Source organism: Charadrius vociferus, unplaced genomic scaffold, assembly GCF_000708025.1.
Source record: "Charadrius vociferus isolate BGI_N301 unplaced genomic scaffold, ASM70802v2 scaffold636, whole genome shotgun sequence".
Taxonomy (NCBI): domain Eukaryota; kingdom Metazoa; phylum Chordata; class Aves; order Charadriiformes; family Charadriidae; genus Charadrius; species Charadrius vociferus.
Window position 1 is genome coordinate 1,739,524 of NW_009649189.1, and position 6,836 is coordinate 1,746,359.

Consider the following 6,836-nt stretch of genomic DNA (forward strand, 5'->3'; position numbering starts at 1 on the left):
GTATTTAATTATCGCTGAAAAATTAATTAAAAGATCTCCTAAACTCCCCCTTCTTTGAGCTATTGACACTTGCTGTTTCCTGTCGGCTCAGCGACCTCCCACTTTCTGAAGTGGAGCTGTAAGCTAGAGGACTGCCATGGGATGTGACAGGCGGGGGATGCTGGAGGCAAGCTGCGGGTCCCAGTAGGTTTGATGCTGGATTCAAACTGTTCCTTCCATGGCTGTGATGGCTGGCAGCCCCATGAGCTCACTGCAGGCAGGATGGGCAGCAGATCTCAGGAGCCATGTTGTTGCATGAATTGGATTCAAGCTCATGTGAATGTCCAGGCGGGGTTACGGCATTTGCATGGCTCCCCTTTACCCCTAGCTCTTCACCACCAGCTTCAAACTGTTGTTTTAGTGTGAATAATTGGAAAAAAAAATAATGAAATCCCAACACTTTCTCCAAAAAAAGACAAACTGGAATGAGGCACTGAGCTACACTGTCTCTACTCCGCCTTTTGCACAGGTTCATCACCAAACCAAAATGCTTTGTTGCCAGCAGACTTTGATCCCATCATTTGTGCTGCTGGATTATAAGTTACCTGCGTGGCTGCAGGAGAAGCAGTTAATGAACAGCACCCCTCTCCCTTCATCCTGAGCCTCCCAGGGGAATTTTCTGGCTCCGAGGCCAGCGTGGAGCAGCAGGAGTAGGCAGAGAAGGATGGTGGCGGGATGAGAACACCCTACGGGTAGCTCAGCTGTCAGCCAGCTCAGCGACAGGCCATGAAAGGGATTTGCATGCTGGTTTCCTGGGTGTGAGGCTGCCCGCAGCCACTCCATCGCTGCCAGCCCAGTTGTTGGTGCAAGACTCCCAGTGTGCGGCCAGTGGCTCGGAGTCCACACTTCTTGGTGACTGCAGCTCAGCACCTCGGCCTGGCTGGACCACCAGCCTGTGAGGAGCACGCTGGGTTCCCAGCATGTGTGAGACAGGATCCATGACCGCAAATATAAAAGCGTATTTTATAAGTGCAGTCCCACTGACAGTAGCGATAATCAGCTTTTAATTGCCTAAAAATATGTAATAGAAACATAAATATCTCACCAGTTTCCTTTTTTAGTAACTTAAAAAGTCAAAAGCTACAGTTTTAATCTGTTGCGGATCACCTCCAAACACAGCCGGATGGTACAGACGAGAGGTGTTTTGGGGAGCACCTTTACTCCCAGGGGATCAGTAAGAGCTTATCAGACCCTTCCGTGTGTCACCTCTGTTCTCCTGTGTAGAAGCCTTCTGACATTTTGCACATCAAATCCCGGCAGTGTCTCTCCTTGCTGCATCTCGAGCAGGATTCGTCCCTCCTGGCACACTGGAAGTTAAAATTCCCAGGGCTGCTGGTTCCTCATGAGGGTAGTGAATGTCTTCCATGCGCTCGCTCCTGGTGAAGGCAGATGGACAGCATCGCCGTGTCCTATTTCTGCAGCTCAGCAAGCAAGCTGGAGCTCCTTGTGTTGCTTCTACGTGTAAGGGACAATCCTGGATTTGCTCGGGGCAGTGGTCGTGCAGCTCTCTCCTGCCCACCCCTCTGCATGCTCCCCTGTGCTGTCATACCTGCTGCAAATGATTGTATTGGTCAGTCGAAAAAATTCTAGAAAATTAGGAAGGGGTTGAGTCAGCATCTTGCAACCTGAGCGTCTTAATTTTTTTCTTCTTATTTTACTTAGCTCGAATGCATAAGTTGCAATGTCAGACTGCGAGCTCTGTTTCCAAGAGGAACATCAGCCTTTGGGAACTGAAGGACTGCATAGAGGTCACTGATGTCCCAAATCTCTTCTGACAAATGGGACTTCTGCTGGAAAGTCCTTCTCTGCAGGGCTGCTCTCCATCCCCCTCTCCTCCCTCCCTCCATCCCCCAGTCTGTGCTGGTACTGGGGGCTGCCCCAACCCAGCTGCAGGACCTTGCACTTAGCCTCATCATGAGGTTGACATGGGTCCATTTCTGAAGCCTGTCCTGGTCCCTCTAGATGTCACCCCTTCCCTCCAGTGTATCGACTGCCCCACTCACCTGCAAATTTGCTGAGGGTACACTTGATCCCACTTGTCTGTGTCACTGATTAAGATATGAAATAGTATTTGTCCCAGTATAGACTCCACTTATTACAGGTTTCCACTTGGACACTGAGCCACTGAATGCAACGATTTGGATGTGGCCATCCGCACAATCCTGTAGTTCATCCACCAAACCCATATCTCTCCAAATAAGATCCAGGAAAGTTGTGGGGGACTGTGTCAAAGAACTTACAGGATTCTGGATAGGTGACATCTGTAGCTCTTCCTTTGTCCACTGATGCAGTCCCTCCATTGTAGAAAACCACCAGCTTAGTCAGGCATGATTTGCCCTTGGTGAAGTCATGTTGGCTTTCTCTCCTCACCTCCCTGTCATCCATATGTTTCGACATGTTTTCCGGGCGGATCTGCTCCATGATCTTAATAGGCATGGATGTGAGGCTGACTGGTCAGTAGTTAACAGCCTGGGGCTGGACCAGCCTTTCTAGCCCATCTCTTCCCTGGTGGTTTTTAAAACATGTTTCATTTTTGTTACTTTAAGTCTATGAAACACTATGGAAAATGTTTCAGCCAACTCCATTGATCCCTAGGAAGGATCCTTTATGGTGTGCTCCCAAAGACGATAGCTCATGGGGCTGCCAGGTCTGTGCTTCCTCTTTGCATTCACCTTTAAAAAGTACCCTACATTTCATAAATATAAGTTAAATTCATAAGATAAATAGGCACATCAATGGTAAGCTGTGAGAAGCAGATGAAAAGTTGTAAGGCCAGAAAGGTTTATTTTTTAAAATTTCCTTGGAGGAACTGTGGTCAGGATCTTCTTTAATTTTTTATTGAAAAAGGTAAGTCTTTGCCAAAAAGATCCTTCTTCCCAGCTTTGTCAGGGAACTAAGTTATGAATTAGTTGGAAATTGTACTTTCCTTGATTACGTTGGTTGGTTGTTGTCAGTAAAGAATTGCAGGTCGCAAAGAGGTGAAGGTTTATTAATCTGAATATGAATGAGGAGGCTTCGATGGCTGAGAACCGTATCATGTGCGCAGTCACTGTCATGGTGATGCTCAGGTGTGCTGCGGCAGGTGGGTGACAGCCGCCTGCAGTTAACTGTGAAGCGTGGAGGTCTGGTGTCTGCTGCTGCACTCCTGATCACTGCTGGGTGGTTTGGAGATTTTTTCCCTCCTCCTTTATTGATAATGGTGACCGGCCATGCTGAGTGTCAGGCTGCAGGCTGGAGTCCCACCCGCCCCCTAAGGAGCATCCTGCATGGCAGCTCTGGGCACTGGCTCGACCCCCAGCCAAAGCCTTCTCTTCCCGCCCAGCAGGGACTGGGGACACAGCCTCATGGTGCTGGTGGCCATGGGGGCATCCCTGCTCCCCTGCAGTGCTCAGGGTCAGCAGGAGCAGAGCAGATGTCGTGGGTTGGCTGTGGGATGCGAAGAGCCTGGCCTGTCCTCTTAAATACCACATCTTGCCCCTTAGCGCTGCTCTGCTTGCCCAGGTGATGCTGGCCGTAGCAGTGGTGATGTTGTGGTACTTCAGTTTCCTGTTGCTGATTGTCACTCACCGTGAACGGTTAAATAGATTTGAGTGAGTCACTTAAACAGACACCATGGATGTGAAAATAATTGTCTGGGAAGCCTATGCCTGCCAGGTCGCCAAGTAATCCTCACACGTCCTGTGACTCAAAGCCAGCCAGAAGGAATATTTTCTCCCTGCTGCTCAGTTGGAAATATTTTAAGGGAAGGCAGACTAGCTCCCTGTCCCATGTTCCCTCCATCCATCCGCATGGTCCTGTCCCCTTCCTGAGCTGCCAGCACGTGGGATGCTCACCCACGCTCATCACTTGCCCTGTGCATCCTCAGTTATCGCACCACTGCAGTGTATCCCTCAGCCCGAATTGACAAGGAGAAAGGAAGATGCGTAACAGTGAGTTATGTGAAATTGTTTCATAGGATTGAAGGTGGATATGGGTGGGAAGGGACCTTGGAGGTTTCTGGTCCAGTACCCTCCAGCAGGTCCATTAGATCAGTTTGCTCAGGCCTTCACCCAGCAATATGCTGGATATCCTTAAGATGGACATGCCAACACCTCTCTAGGTCCAGTGTTTGATCGTTTTCATGTTGACAATTTTTTTTTTCCTAGTATCTGATTCAGATTTTGCTTGTCACAGCTTGGTCCATCACTACTTGTCATGTCCCTGTGCACCTCCGAGCTTCAGCAAGAAGCTGAAGGTCACCTCCAAGGACCAGCAAGAAGTCTTGCTCCAGCTTCTCTCCACCCTCCTGCTGGGTAGTCATAGGCAGCACTAGGAAACCACTTTGCTTTCCCCTTCCCAGGGGAAAAAGCCCAGCTCTCGGCCTGTCCCTGTGTTCATGGCAACCTGTTGTCCGCCAGCGCTCCTGCATCTTTGCTTCCCCGTCAGCTGGCTCAGCCTCTCCAGGTGCAGGGGGTTACTAGCCCAGGATGGTTTCTTTCTTTATTATATACAAGTTCTTTCAAGAATGGGGAAAAAATAATTAGTCACTTAAATGAGAATTCAAACCGAAAACGTCCTCTTCCTTTCACTGCCTTTGTGCTCATTCTCTAGCAAATCCATAATTGTACAACTTCCCCTGGTGACACCACTGTGTTGGCTTGCTCAGAAATACCTAGAGCCTGGGGTGAAGGTATTCGCAGACATGTTCGTTTTCTCCTTTTCTCAATAGTGCTGAAGCTCTTAGCTCTGAGTCAGAAATGTGTACAACTGTCGATAGGATGTGACCTTCACCCAGCACATTCCCATCATCATGATTTTCTAATTATGCCTGTGACTGCCAGCTGGGAGCATATAGCATCAGAGCTACCACAGCCATTGAAATGACTCAGTTAATGTGCCTAGAGTCTATTGAACAAAGTTTTATTTAATTAAGTAAGTCTTGATCTCATCAAAATCAAGAGGGAGCATCAGGGTGGCAACATTTCCAAGAAATCATATTTGAATGGCAGGTGCTATGTACTTCCTTTAGTATCTGGATCTTGAGATATTGCAAAATGCTGGTCTCACTGCTGAGTTTTGGGGTTGTCTGGTCTCATGGTTGGAGCATGGTTGTGTCCCTTGCAAGCCAGCTGGGTTGCCACAAGCCCATGGGTGAGCACAGGGTGTTTCGTACCACCCATCCTTTTTGCAGGTGCACAGCATGAAGGGCTGTGCAGGCAGAGCACAGCTGGGTACCAGTGTGCTGGGCATCGGTGCTGTGCCCCCCGCTCCAGCCATGCTGCTTAGCTCAGGGAGTTCTGGCAGCTTCTGAAGCACAGGGTGGCAAGGGGCACATCTGCACATCATGGCTCTGTCAAGGACACTGGTTTCTGGGAGAGGAACCTGGCTGAGATCACACACTCCCAGAGTGGTTTGGGCTGGAAGTGACCTTCAAAGACCATCTAGTTCCACCCCACTGCCCTTGGGAGGGACAACTCCCACTAGACCAGGTTGCTCCAAGCCCCGTCCAACCTGGCCTTGAACACCTCCAGGGATGGGGCACCCACAGCTTCTCTCAGCAACCTGCACCAGGGGCTCACCACCCTCATGGTACAACATTTCTTCCCCATGTCCATCCTAACCCCACCCTCGGTCAGTTTAGAACCGCTGCCCCTTGTCCTGTCCCTGCAGGCGCTGGTCAAAAGTCTCTCTCCCTCTTTCCTATAACCCCCTCTGAGTACTGAGCTGTCGCAGTAAGGTCTGTGCATGGAGCTGTCTCTTTTCCTGGCTGCACAACCCCAACTCTCTCAGCCTTTCTCCAGAGCAGAGGTGTTCCAGCCCTCGGAGCATTTTGCTGGCCTCCTCTGGCCAGGTCCACGTCTGCCTTGTGCTGGGGACCCCAGGGCTGGAGGCAGTGCTGCAGGGGTGTGTGAGGAGAGCGGAGCAGAGGGGGAGCATCCCCTCCCTCTTGCTGTTGGCCACGCTGCTGGGGATGCAGCCCAGGAGACGCTTGGCTTTGTGGGCTGTGAGTGCACATTGCCATCTGATGTCCCATTTGTCACCCACCCTCAGTCCTTTGCAGAGCTGATCAAGGAGCTTCATTCCAATCCCAGTTTGCTGAGCATGGCTTGTGGCTTGGACATGCTGCTGCAATGTAGAGAAAAGTCGTACTAGACCTGAGTGCCCAGAGATGTTGCAGTATTTGTGCTGTCAGTGGTGGTGAGCTCAGATCCCATTCATGGCATTTGTGCATGGGAGTGAGGGCAGATAGCCCCGTGCCAGATCCCATTGGTCAGGCCAGGCTTGGAACATCGCCAGGTGATTTACTTCGCTGGAGTGTGGCATATGCTGTCGTTTCCTCCTCTCTCTAGCTGAGTCAATAGTTCTGGCAGCCCAGGAGACTCCTGTAAAAGCCCTCGCAGTCTTGGAGAGGTGGCCCTGGGGAGATGCTGAGACTCACCAACAGGCTCCATGCTCAGCAGGCCTCTTCTCCCAGTGGGAGCTGCGTGCAAGTCACACAGACACATGTGGGATGCTTGTGGGGACAGGGAGGAAGGGACTTGCTTGAACTTGTTTTTATTTGCAACTCCTGTGCCCCCGCTGGTTGAAATATGAGAATTGCTTTACACCCTCCTGCCACTGTCAGGCTGCTCAGAGTCATTCCTGAGACGTGGGCTGTGGGACTGGAGGGGGTTTCTGGCCACTTCAGCCCTTACTTTTCTCCCAAAAGCAGCAAATTCAGGCTGGGGAGTGAACACGCACAGACACACCCTGGCTGTTAGTCAGGGGGTGCCAGTGGAAGACATGGCCTTTTGTAACACCCTGGGGAACACCAGCCC

The 6,836-nt window shown here is 50.7% G+C and overlaps 1 protein-coding gene across 1 annotated transcript in view; it reads left to right on the forward strand.

Annotated features, from left to right (window-relative positions):
• STX1A (syntaxin 1A (brain)) overlaps positions 1-6,836 on the forward strand; it is an 81,714-nt gene that overhangs the window by 42,451 nt on the left and 32,427 nt on the right. The gene's annotated exons all lie outside the window — the stretch shown is intronic.